General features: G+C 46.2%; 1 long non-coding RNA gene across 2 annotated transcripts in view; it reads left to right on the forward strand.

The window, feature by feature from the left end:
- Nucleotides 1–1,139: 1,139 nt before the first annotated feature.
- LOC107317707 (uncharacterized) overlaps nt 1,140–13,580 on the forward strand; it is a 226,296-nt gene continuing 213,855 nt past the window's right edge. For both annotated transcript variants that reach the window (XR_001556997.3, XR_014932876.1), the window contains exon 1: nt 1,140–1,246. This is a non-coding gene — a long non-coding RNA (uncharacterized LOC107317707). The remainder of the gene's footprint in view (nt 1,247–13,580) is intronic.

Genomic DNA, 13,580 nt, shown 5'->3' on the forward strand with positions numbered 1-13,580 from the left:
GCAGGATGTCAAGGTGCAGCTTGGATTCCATACAGGCAGACAGGAGCCTTTCCCAGCACTCCTGACTGTTGAAAAGGAAGTTGTTTGCAGTCACTTAGAATGGATCAAGCAGACAAAATAAGAATGTTTGAATAAAGTAGTAGTCACAGCTCTTGTGTAGATGGTAAACAATGACAGTAAACTCTTGCTCTTATGGTAAAATGTCTTGAATCATTTATTTCTTGAAAGACTCAGGCAGGGTGTCTTTGGTCACTCACACATGTTTTGTACTTTATCACAAATCAAAACATCCTGATTTCCAGTTTCTGGAACACATTACTTGTCCTTGCTTTCCCCATTTAGAATAGAAGGTGGCAATCCCAGCTGTGCACTCGTCAAAGACTGCTTTAGGTAGTCTTTGAGAGCCAAGAACAAGCTGTGAATAGATGAGCCCTAGGATTTGTACTGCAGAAAACATCCTTGCAGTGAGCTTAGCAAAAGGGAGTTGTGCTGATGGATAGCTCTTCTTAGGCCCCTTCTGCTTAGGCTTTCATATATTTGTTGTGAAGGGAATTAGTGTGCTTTATTGCTCAGGCTTGAGTCTGCAGTTCCTCCCATGCCTTGGTTTAGCTTCTGTGGCCTGAAGAGCCTCCTGGGCTGCTTCCATTGCATTGTACCATAACAAAGGGGGCACAGCCCGGGTCACTCAGCAGTAAGACTGCTGGGGAGTGCTGTGGGCATTCACCCCTGTGTCAGTTTGCTGAGTACAGAAAGGTCCCCTAGTGGGTGACATTGTGTTGCTGATTGGTGCTGAACCATGAATATTATCTGAGATGGAGGCTTCTCTCTGGTTTAGAGGGTGCTGCTCAGGTTCAAAGGCCACTCTTGACTCAGATGGGTTATAATAAGTGCTTGGTCTGGCTGTTACCTTCTGTGACCTCCAGAGCTCAAAATGAAAACCTCAAACAAGCCTTAAGCACTGCTGATGTACTGTGCAGAGGGGACAGAGCAGCGGCTGATGTCCATGGGCTCATCACTGCATCTACAACAGTTATTCCCACCTAGGATTGCATCTTTCCCAGGAAAGCTGCCCAAGACTTCAGGAAAACAATTAACTACAGAAAAGAGAGTCAATGTTCTTCCTCTGTTCGTATTTTACAACAGGTCCGGGAGCAGCTCCCAGAGTCATGGTGACAAGTGGACAAGAACTTCTGTGCAGGATGATTTACCGGTGTCCTTATTGGCATCTGAAGAAAGACAAGGAAAGGTAGGTGAAAGCTGGCTTTCTCTCTAAGTCTCTGCAGAAGGGATAAAATGTAGTCTGATTTTGCCTGAACTGAATGACTTCTTGTCTAGCTGAGATGTGTCTATGAGTCAGGAGGATGAAGTATCAGTAAGTAGAGTGTTTGCTTAGCATCCTTTGGTCCTTGTTCTGGCTGCAGATGAGCTCACTGTAGAGCTGACTGGCTCCTGGCCACAACCACCCAAACTCCACTTGCTTTCTACCTGCCCTGGCCTCTGATGTGCAGATGCAGACAAATGTGCAGATGCAGGACTCACTTCCTCCTCTGGTGCTGTCAACAGCATTGTCTTGAGGAGTGATTGCACATCCAGCTGTGCTGTGGGTGTGATGGGAGGGCAGAAGAGGAACTGGGGATGTACTGAGAGTAAATCCAAGCAAACAGAACTCACCTGGAGAATGCAGGATGGAGGTAGGGGCTGGAGCTGGGCTGGGTGGGCAAAACCCTTGAGGAAGGGGAAGGTGGTGAGAAGAGGACAGGGTGCTCTTCCTATGGAGGAGCAAATTCTGCCTCTGGTCCTAATAGCTGAAAGCCTCAGCTGGTCATTTCAAAAGTCCTTCCTGCAACTCTCAGTGTTCACAGGGCTCAGACCCATGTTACTTCCAGATTCCCTCTTCCAACAAGGGGCTTGTGACCCTCTCTCGAGGGCCCTGGCCTCGGGAGGTGAAGATTGCTGAGCATTATGTCAGCTGTACCCAAAGTGGGGTTTGTTTAACGGTCTCCGCTGCTGTTTATATTTTCTAATGCGCTGCGGCTGGCTTTTGTTGCCATTAAAACTTCATTTGTTTGGAGGATCTTTTCAACAAACTGAGATCCAATAAATCATGGGTAAAATATTTATTATTTCAACTGGATAAGATGGGGAGGGAGGAGTGGACAAATTTGTATTCCTTCAGCAAGATGTTAAATGGGAGACCGTGGGGACGCGTTAGCCACGGGAGTTTGTCCCCAGAAGAACAATTAGTTGGCTGGACAGGACCAGCTGAGTGACAGCTTCACATTTGGAAGCTGAAGGGTGCAGAAATACTCCCTCGGAGTGCTCCAGCTTTATCCTGTCTACCATGTGATCGCATCCACAGATGGTGGAAGTGAGCTCAGGGTTTCTGGATTAAAACTGTCAAAAATGCAAAGCCCTAATGCTTGAGTTAGGAATTTTGGGTTAACAAACTGGTCCTGCTTGTGTTGGTGGCAAAGCTGCTATTGTCTGAGGTCAGGATTTCACTCCAGGTCTGCTTTAGTTCATGGACAGTAGCTGGCTCCTGAGTTTTCATCCTGCTGTAGGGTGTGTAGCTCTGGCTTGCGGTGGGACGAATGACATGGAGATCTGGAGCGGGATGTGGAAAATGTCATCACCAGCATCATTACATTAGAGCTGCGTGGCTTTATTTGTTTGTTGAATAGCGAATGCAATTAAAATTAGTGTGGGATTTAGGGCTGCTCATGCACTTCTGAGTTCAGCCAGTGGCTTTGGCTGAAAAAGTAGAGAGGCACATTGGGGAGAGTCAGCCTGTGATTTCAATACCTAAAATGCAGAATATGTTGTTTATTCGTTTGGAATTCATTTCTTAAAGTGACATTATTTTCAATGCCAGAATACAAAAACAAAACCAATTCACTTTTAGACTGACCCACACAGGTATGATTCTGAAATCTGTCCCTGGGGTTATGGCAAAATTTGTGCATTACGCATTTGACTCTGACAGCCTGGATCCGCACATTCAGGTGGTGTAGAAGGTTCCATAATCAATTGGGTAAATGCATCAAGTGCTTATATAGAGAACTGGTCTGTACATATAACTATGACAGCATCTGACTTCTCAGCAAGGAGAATGCCATGTGCCTATAAACCAGACTCTGTCCCAACATATACTAGCAGAGTGTGAGCCTCAGTTTTTCACAGTAAATCAAATTCCCTCAACGTGTGCTCCAGCACCACAGTTCCTACCCCACGCAGTCTCTCAACCATCTCCTTCACTACTAAGGCCTCTAGATGCTACTATAATACCATAAAAATGTAGAACTGGAGATAAAGTTAGCATCCCATCTGCCAAAAACAGGACGTGTGGCAACCCTTCCCAGTGAGTCGTCTGTTCAGCATCCTCAAGTCTTTGAGACCTCTGCACTCACCAGGGAGCTCTGACATTTACCAATGTTATCTTTCTTATTTCAGTTTTGGCACCTTCTTCCTTTCCTCGGGGACTGTACTGGGCAAAAAAAGCAGATGAAATGAGCAGCAGATATCTCCTGTCACTTTTCTGAAAGGTTGCTGGGCTTAAGTGTGTTGTTTGGCCACAGATGGTGGTAACTCCACCAGAAAAACAACCGAAAAAATACAGTGAAGAAACTGTTAACTGGGCAGGATTTTAGATGAGGGGTCCATTTATTGGAAGGGAAGAGTAATCCTTATTCATACTGACTTTGGGGATGACTAAACACTCAAGAAGCAGATTAGAAAATGTTACAAAATACTTTTTCTATGGCTTGCTTTGACTCAGCAATAAAGGAGTCACCCTCAGCATCACTCTCTGTGCTGCAGAGTACAGGGCTGGTTTTGGGCAGTCAGGGTTCTCCTGAAATCCCTGCTGACTGTCCTGAGCATTCACAGGTCTGTGTAGCTGCTGTTTTTCAGGTGTGCTCTGTTTGAGGTGAGCAAAGGTGCTGCTGGTTGCCACCAGAGATATATGGGTAAGAAATGACCCTGTTTTCCTGGGGTTATTCCTGCAGTGATCGGGCAACAGACAGAGGCCCAAGGTAGGTGTTCTGGTGGTGCTCCAGGGCTTCCCCACAAAACCAGGCAGGGTTCTCAACATCTTGCACCTCTGCACTGATGCTCAGCTGAAGGTGGGGGGCTTGGCTGATTCCCATTTATCACAAACCTGCTGTCCCCCTTTCACCTCTCATACAGGGGAACAACCCCCCAGCAGCCCATTAACCCTTTCCAGACCTATGTAGTTTTGCACATGTGGTTTTTAGTGGCATAATTCTTGGCAAGAGGAGAAACTGTAATATTGCTGTTGGGCCTATGTGTGTGTCTGTTGTTCATCATGCGTAAATTAGATGGACTACCCCGAGCTGCAGAGGGGGAAACTAATGATTGCCATATTGTTTCCAGCACTCATCAAGCAAAAGAAGCTGTTTGAACTTTCCCCTGAAGATGCTTCTGCCTCTCACAGTGATGTTTAAGTTTTGGGTTTCTACCTTGCTGGAATCTTCTCTCTTTGATGCTCATATTGACATGGTTCTTTCCTGTTTATTTCTGTTCTGCTTTACCCAATGAAATGATCCTACCAGGAAGGCGAAGGTCCAGCTTAGAAGGTGGAAGGAAGGAAGGAAAGCATCTTTCCTTAGAGCTGGGAGCAGACTGATTGATAGTGAGGGAAATTCCCCCTTTGGGGTGGGGATCACAGCCTCATTCTTAGCGTAAGGGCAGGCAAGATGCTGGAAGTGAGATTGGTCACTGTGTCTGGGACGTGTGACTAATTGTGTTTGTCTGGCCCTCTTCCCTAAAATCAGGAGACAAATGCTAAAGCAGGCATTGTTTTCATCCGACAGGATATTTCAAGGGTCCCGTTTGTGATTAGGGAAAAAGGCTGTGTCCCATCACACCTGGCAATTAGAGCCGATGGTGACTAGAGCTGACTTTCTGGATGCTGCTTTTGCATTGTGAGCCCAGGTGCACCTTGCTGCACAGCCTTGAAGTGGATAGTAGGACAAAGTAGCAGAGCAATGAGAAAAGCAGACATGTTTTCTGCAGTGTCAGTAATAAATGAGACTGAATGGGAAAAGCCTTCCTCATTGTCAGGATGATGAACCTCTTAGGGAGGTGGTGGGATCATCATCCCAGGAGGTGCTGAATAAATGTGTAGATGTGGCACTGAAGGACGTGGTCAGTGGGGATGAGTTGGGGTTGGACTGTGTGATCTCAGAGATCTGTTGCAACCTTATTGATTCTATGATACTATGATCCTGTCGTTGATATGTTGGTTGGCTGCGTTGGTGATGCTTTCTAATCAGAGGTGGTTAACTTCTGTCCTTCAGTTATTGCTACAAGTTCATCTGTGCAGTGTGCATGGCTTTCTGTTATCTAATTCCTTTATAATCTTAGCTTGCACTTTTAGAGGTATTTAGGAATCCCCTAATCTACTGTCTGCTGTCTGCCAGACTTTTCTCTCAGATGGCTGGATCCTTCAGTGAGTAAAAAACATGCATTCCTGGGGGAGAATGGACTGTGTAAGCTTGTCTGAAGGACGCTTCCTGATTACTAGCCTGGTTCAACCTTCTGGCTCTTGTTAGTTGGGCAAAAGGTGGTTAACATGGAGATATGATCTGTATCTCTGCTCCTGCTGTGTTCTGTACCTCATCTCAGCCATGTACAGAACATGGGACTGTGGATCTCTGTTGTCTTCATTCTAGGAATGCAGAATGTGCTGCTAGAAGTTCCTAGGATAGCTTGGTTCCAAACAGAAAATTACAAACATCCCTTCTGCCTTTGAGTAAATTACATAGTATGGAAAGCGTTTTCAGGAGAGAAACATTGCAAGAGAGGATGATGAAAGCTGGGACAAGATGTGAAACATGTCATAAATACAAACAGAAAAGTAGATAATAAAGAGCTGGTCAATAAAATGACATCAGCGACCCTTGTGAGGAAGAGCTGAAAAGCATTGTGGAAAGAACCAGGTGATGGGAAAAGTGGACAGTGCTGGTGGCAACTACAGTATGGTTTACTAACATGGGTGGGAGATGTGTGTGCTTGGAGGGGTCCTGAATTTCCTGGCTTCAGGTGAAGACAACATCACTCAAAGCCTTCTCTCCTTCAGCACGTTATTTCCTCCCCGTGCTACTGATGGATCCTTTTCTACCCTGTATATTTTTCTTTCAGTCAAATCAGAAAAGTACTGAAAACCGGCCAGGCAGCTCACAGGAGTGAGAGACCTTGTACAAAACACTCATTTCTTCACAGTTGTTGGGACGTGCTGTAACAGAAGATTACAGATAAAGATGGCATTTTCTCTCAAAGATAGATTGGAAATGTGGAAATACTTCATTATTTCCACAGCTGACCAAGTGTAGTTCAGTTGTCCTGGCAAAACCTGAAACCAGCATGTTTGGAGTTTTCTCTAGGGAGCCACTTAGCTCGAATACTGGCATAACTAGCATGGTACCCTTGACTTCCTTGCTGTTAATGAAAGAAGGGCTGGAATGAAAGCAGAAGGCTGTATTGTTCATCTTGGTGGCTATGAACAGCGAATCTCCTGTTACTCAGCAAACCTCCCCTGTACAAATCCTTTTTTTTTAATCCCTGCAAGACCATACAGCCTCATTTCAGTGGGAACTACCAATAACAGATCCCAAAGTAACTAATTAGTGCAATTCTTCCCTAAATTTCAACAGGAACTGTAACTTGCATTAGGATCTTGTAGGCAGTGAAGTCCTTATTACTGTGAACTCCTCAGTCCTTCCTGGGCCAGTGCATTTGCTCTTCAGTCTTGCTGCGGGTGCAGATCTTCAGTTTAGGTTTGACTTCTAGGGTATGTTTAACTGAGCTTAGGCTGTGTCTGCCATGCACACTGCTTCAGTTCATGGGGAAAGTGCTAAGATAGAGATGAGAGATAGCCTGAGATATGGAGTTCTTGAAAGGGATGGCAGAAGAAGAGTACTTCAGACAATGGGAGGAAAGTAGTCTGCTGTAACCTAACTGAATGAGTCAGCCCCATTTAACCACAACAGTGTGTGGAGACTCCTACTGCTTCTCACTGCAAGCATGTTGCTTACTTGGAAATATCCTTGGCCTCATGTTAAAGCTCTGAACAGACTCAGTTCTGCTACTGTCTCTTCTTTGGGCACCTATGGGGCAATTTGTAGGGAGGAGCCTGTGGCTCATCAGCACAAGTCGATAAAGGAAGGCATCTCTTCTGGCCTCACGGAGGGCCTAACTCAGGTTTGCAATACTGCATCATGATCTTATCAGAAACAATCTCAGGCAGGGTGACCTCCAGGGGTCTCTCCCACTCGACATTATAATACGATTCTAGGAGTGAAAGGCAGACTGCTGCAGCACAGGCTGCTGCCTCATGTACCTGATGTGAATAGGACCATTGTATATCTACTCAAAGGCTCAGATAGACAAGGCCTGGCAAATTAATTGCAGCGATCTGGGCTTTTGCTGTCCTCAGCTATTGTACTGTGTCTCTGGCATATATCGTGCTTGCAGCAGCACAAAGGAAGGTGTGAGTTGGAGCAGCTGAGGATGTTCTCATGGTTGTTCCTACAAGCTGTGTGTAATGCACTACTCAAGTTTTAGACCCTGTCAGCCAACTGCTCAGATAATGGGAGACAGAGCTTTAACTTTATGCAGCCAAGCTTGGAAAGTGAAGTCAAAGCAACTTGAACATGACTCGAGTGTGGAGAAGGGATGCTGCAGTGTTCCATATCATCTGAATACTAAACAAAGCGCAACACGGCTCAGATCCACAATACTTATGCAGTCTCCATCCTCTGAATTTTATCTTTGAGTTGGCTTTGATTTTTATGGCATGTTTGTCTACAGCAGCTGTCAGAGTGTTTAAACAGTGGAATTGCTGCTGTAATAAATATATCCTTCCAAACCCTCGCTATGGGTCTCCCCATTGGGACTTTATGTAACATACTGACTGGTACCAAAAATATGCAGTGAACATTTTGCTTGCTGGGACTTTCAGCTTGATGTGCCAGCTCAGTGCTGACTCACTGGCAGGACCTGGGTTTGTGCCTTGGTGTTGCTCTGTAGTAAAGCAGCCTGGGAAGGGTGCAGCCTGGGAAGCACAGCCATCGATGTTGCCACAAATGGATGTGAAAGCAGACTGTTACCATCCTAGGTGATTTTTCTTTTGCCTTGGCAGTGCAAATGCTATGGCGTTTAGCCAGAGACCAGCTTAAAGCAAAGGCTGCTTTCCCATGGCAGCAGGGGAAGAAGCGGAGAAGACCCCAAAATGGTTTTAGATGAAGGTTTCTCTGAGTGCTATTTTTGACCAGTACTCTAATTTTATATGCTTTCATTATGTAACTTTCAAATTTGCAGCTGAATAAACTTCCAGGGAAGAGAAATACTTCTAACAGAGCTCTGGACTGATGCTCTAAAAACACCCATGAAATATTTCCAGAGCAGCTGAGGACCTCTGTGCATCAAGGAAAGTCCTATAAGTTGAGTTTGCCCCTCATTCTGGAAATGGTGTAAAGGAATTGTTCTGTCTTTATTTCTGGCAAGAAAGTGCAGTTGCAGTTTAATACTGGTGATAGATTTAGGGTGGGTTTAGTTACATGGGGTTAGCATCCTTCCTCTCTGGATCACCATACCCAAGATTCCGGCTTGTCTCTGCCCCCCTGCCAACTCCTCCTTGGGCTCTGAGCACACGAGCAGCAAACAGAGGTGCCACGCATCCCATGTGCTCTGATCCTGCAAACTCCAGCAGTGGGAAGAATGGAGAGCCCCAGGCAGAGCCTGGGTGGAACGAAAGCAAGCCCTGCTCTGGCTTTTCTCTGCTGTCATGGCCATGTGAGGCAGATCACGAGCGAGCAAAATGTGGAGGCTTTTCTAATGTTCTCTAGGGACCAGGTGGGTCCCTGGCTGCTGCAGGATATGGCCTGAGAAAGGCTACCTTTCCTTTTCCCAATTCCCTTTCCGTGTTTACATCTGCAGGAAGAAAATCGCTAGAATCCAAGCCAGATGTCTTCTCCAGCCCCTCCCTGCCTCTAAATGGGAAACGTTTGCTGCAGCAACCTCGAAAAGCCAGGCTGGTGACCAGCCAAGCGTGAGGGATGGGGAAAACAAAGGCTTGAAGAAATGCAAATAAAAACAAAATGAACATCACTCTAAACAGGAAAAAATGGCTGGAAAGGCAATGCACCTGCATGCCTATAGCTCTTTTTTTTTTGTTGCTTTGGAAAAATGGAGGGCAAACTACCTGATGGGGTGCATTTGCATGAAATTTTGTTGATCACGTTTTTATTTTTAGCAACTGAGGTAATAGATTAGCAAAAATATAAAGCAAAAATGACAAGAGTCATGAATTGGAGCTTTTTCCAGCTATCTGTCCTCAAAGCAGAGGCTACAGCTGGGTGGTAGTTCAGGGGCTGTCTTATGCCAAAGGCACACATTTGGCTAATGTACTCCAATAAGTAATAACTTGATGAAAAGTCCAGTGAAACCAGTGGGAGGCTTTCTATTGGTTCCTGTAGGCTTTGGATGACTCAGTTATGTAAACAAACTAACACATAAGAATAACCAACATTTGCCCCTTCTCGGAAATATACCAACCCGAAGGGACTGCGCTCATGTGTTTGTAGCTGCATCTGACTCTGACGCCCTATAAGGAGCCCACATCATGAGAAAGTGATGTGGCAACGTTTGCAATCTTGGACGTGGAATTGTTTGTTGAACCATGACAGACTGCAGCACATCGCTTTCAGTAATGATAAGGCAAGGTTTATGCATGTGCACATCTGCACTTGGCAGGGTTCGGGGTTCATCAATAATGTCATGTTCCTCATTAGCCATAAATTCCTCCGAAGCACTTGCTGAAATAGGAGAGGGCACTGTGACTGATTGCTGCTGCACGACTTGTATTGTTTCCACTACTCCCAACTTGGTGCTCTGTAATGAAATGTAGCCCTGTAGAACTGCTGGCTCTTCAACTTTTATTCCATGCCAGTGACCCCGTTTTGCTGTGTTGATGCTGCTTGTGACGCTGCTATAGCAAATTCCAGCTTTGTCTTTTGAAGAGGGTCTCCAAAATAGTCCTTTCTAAGTGGGAAGTGCAGCATCAGATTCTCTCTGGGGAGAAGTTGGGGCACGATGATTGTCATGGCAGTGTCTGGATGCAGAGGGTGAGCTGACACACTGTGTGCCAGTACTTCTATTCCTGCAGAGGGCTCGAGAGGCAGCCAGGGCCATGTGCAGCCTTCTCTGCAGTTGAAAGGCAAATGGAGAGTTCCTCTGCATGAATTGGAGCAGTCAGAGTGAAACCATCAGCTAAACCTGAGAATGAGCTGAGGATCTCAGCACGTCCCCCCACAGCTCCTGTTCAGCAGCACTGTATATTATTTTAAGGGAGCTTTCTGCATGAATTGTGTTGCATTCTGAAAGAGGAGATTGTTTTGCTTAATTGATGTGGGAAGGTCTTCACATTACAGACCTTCCTGCTTACATTATTACATTCTAGGGTTCATCCTGCTGCAGTTCCCCTGTGCTGTATGGCAGGCAAGGGCTCATGGCAGAGGAACCCACGGCCAAAGGCTGTTGGTGCAACAAAAGTCTCTTGCCTATGAGCTGAGCTATGCTGGATTTCTCATTACACCTGAATGCAATTCATAGTTACTGGATTTTGCTCTGGAGAAACTGTCTGGAAGGCAGGTTGGTGTGCCCTGGAGCTGAAAGTCACTGTGCAGCTCCCAAAGTGGTCACCAAGGTGAAAGCCATCTGGAGAACGGAGTGACCCAACCCAAACTGTTACCTGCAATCTTGACCAAGATTTGTGTCCTGAAATTCTCATTCAGCAGTTTTCTGTTCCCATCTGCACGTCCCCATTCCTCCCAGCCCCTTATAGCCCTTTACTTTCAGGGCCACAGCATATTATGGCAGCAGAGCCGTTTCTTTCAGGGATATATGGCATTTCTCAGGCTGTGCTCTGGGTGGACTGTGCTATATTTAAATCCACTTTGCTGCTGCAGGACTAAAGGGCCTCCAGAGTTGTAACTTCCTAAGGGCTATTCTGCAGATTCCTTCCTCCTTTCTTTTTTTTTTTTCCTTTCTTCTTTCTTTTTTGTTTTCCTTTAACGGAAACTCTCAGTCTTCTTAGGAAATAATCCTTTGTTTCTGTCATGAAAAGCCCTCCTGGCCACCAGCGAGGAGGAGCCAATACCAGAAGTGCCACTTGCGCATTTTAGTATAACCAGGCACGTCTTAAATAAACACTTGTTTATTTTTCTACCTTTCTGTTCAATTGCATCATTGCCAACATGGAAGGTAAAAGTATCCAGTTCAAAGAAGGCGACCGAAAGCGTAGGCTGACATCCTGTCGTAAATATAGAAGTGGCCTCGTGACAATGCCCTGCTTGGGAACAATGGGGCTGGGCTGGGAGGGAGAAATTCATGAATTAACTCAGCCCGGCTCAATGATTAACAGCTGATGGAGGAAGAGCTGAAGGCAAGGCTGCCTGATATCTGGGCACTTCTGAGCTGGCCATGCACCAGTGATGCCATCCCTCTGTTGTGTTGCACTGCAGACCCGTTTCCATGATGAGGATGAAAGCTCCAAGATAGAAATGAGGTTTTTGCTATGGCTTTTCCACTGGGGGTGAAGATCCTGTGCTGATTAAGAGTCTTTTTGTTGCTTTTTGTGACACCTGAGAGAATTTGTCGTGTGATTTTAAGAACCATATTGTGGCTGTTGGTTGGTCTTGTCTCTAACTCCCACCTGGTAGATGTCACCAGCTGCTGTCCCCAGGTTTGGAAGCCAGGAGACGTGTCTGTAGCTGCTCTGTGTGCTTACAGCATGCGGGTGGGAAGGCAAACATCAGTCCTGTTTGTGGAGGAGCAAACTAAGGCGCAGGAACAGGGACTACTATGAAGCATTTGGGGATCTGTTGGCTAAAGTGGGTACACTCCCATTCTCCAAGTATTCAGTTTGGTGAATCTTTCGTATGAAACCAGATTTAATTTAGCAAATAATCACAGAGAACAGTCCTAACTTTGCTCAGCTTCATCCTTGTTTTTCTATGTCTAATTGGAGTGGGTTTTTTGTTACTATCATGTGGAAAACAATGGCTTTAGGCTGGGACAGCCCCTGTGCCCTGAGCCATCTCTCCCTCCAGGGCTGAGTCTGCAGACCTGCAGTCACAGCACGTGCCTCTTATCTTATTGAGCATGCAGAATATGGCATCCAAGAGCAGAAGCGCTGGGTTTTCTTCTCTCTTTCTGTACAACACAGGGTGTGCCCCATTTGACCTAAATATTTGTGAAGTTACATCCTTGGGCCAGGCTGACAAAAGGTTATAAACTCATTTGTTTTCATCTGTCCCTAAGCTGGGCAGGCTGAAGTGAGGCGTGACATCTGCCTGACGCCGGGTCCCTCACACCTTCCTCTGACGCAGCTGGGGCTGTCTGCTGCCAGAGACAGGATACTGGGCTACATGGGCCATGGACCTGTCCCAAACCGATGATCCCCTTCTTCCCTAGTCAGGTCTGCTGCTGCCTTTACACCTCTTTCAAGTTCTGTAGGTGCTATTAGGTTCAGTAGTGAATGGTGTTATGGGAGATGATATGTTGTATTGGAGGGGTCTTCATGATCAAGGATGCATGATCCAGCTGCGTGAAGCAGCCCCAGGTCTTGCAGGAAGAGCAATGCCGTGTCTCAAAGCAGTGCTGCTCACAGACCCCTGGGCTTGGGCAGACATAAAGGTCTTGTTCTTAGGGGTGATGTGAGTTCCTACAGGACAGGGGCAGTGCAGCCCAGTGGCAGAAGCAGGTACAAGGCTGGTGCTGCCTGTGCTGAGCTGGTGGTTCGCCATGTGCATCTTGTGGTGCTGCAGGTTGATCTCACTATTTGTATATGTTGTGTTATCAAAGCCTCTTAAATGTTTTCCATCAGCTAGTCCTTAACACTGTGCAGAGCCAGACCTACCCTAGGACTGGATCCACAAGCTGGATCTGAAGTTTCCTGCTCTTCCTTTGGAGGCTCTTTGCAATGGGAGCACCCCCAGCACTAAGAAAACGAGATCAAAATATCTTAGACAGAAGTAACAGCCAACAACCTCCAAAATGCCAAGGTATCTGTTGAACAAAGCAATGTGGAAAAGTGTCAGCTCAGCTCCCTTCTCAGTGTCTTGTCCTGGGGCACACAGCACTGGAGACAGGATCTCACCCTGGCTCACAGGTGCTGCATACATACAAGCAATAGCCATTTCCCCCAGCCTGCTGGCTGTGCTGTGCTGCAGCCCTCTATGGAGCTGGAAGTTGGCCCAGGAAGGGTACACTGCTGGCTGGGGCTCAGCTTGTTATAGTATAATACATGTTCTTCTCTCTCACTGGCAGTGAGATGTACAGAACGTCCCTGTCTGACCTCTCATCAGTCTTTACAGACAGATAAAGGCTTGAGCAATCCTGTATAGCTTCTATTTTCCATGCACTTTTTGAACAGCTCTCTATTAAAGCTTAGCTTTCAGTATTTGTAAGCTCACAGCAAAATGGGTGCCAAAAGCAGAAATGCATCTGCTTGGTGCAATTACTTTCCCAGGATCTTCTGTTCCCGGAACACTGGTTCA

The sequence above is a fragment of the Coturnix japonica genome, chromosome 11 (assembly GCF_054131305.1).
Source record: "Coturnix japonica strain WE chromosome 11, WE-NBRP24, whole genome shotgun sequence".
Classification (NCBI taxonomy): Eukaryota; Metazoa; Chordata; class Aves; order Galliformes; family Phasianidae; genus Coturnix; species Coturnix japonica.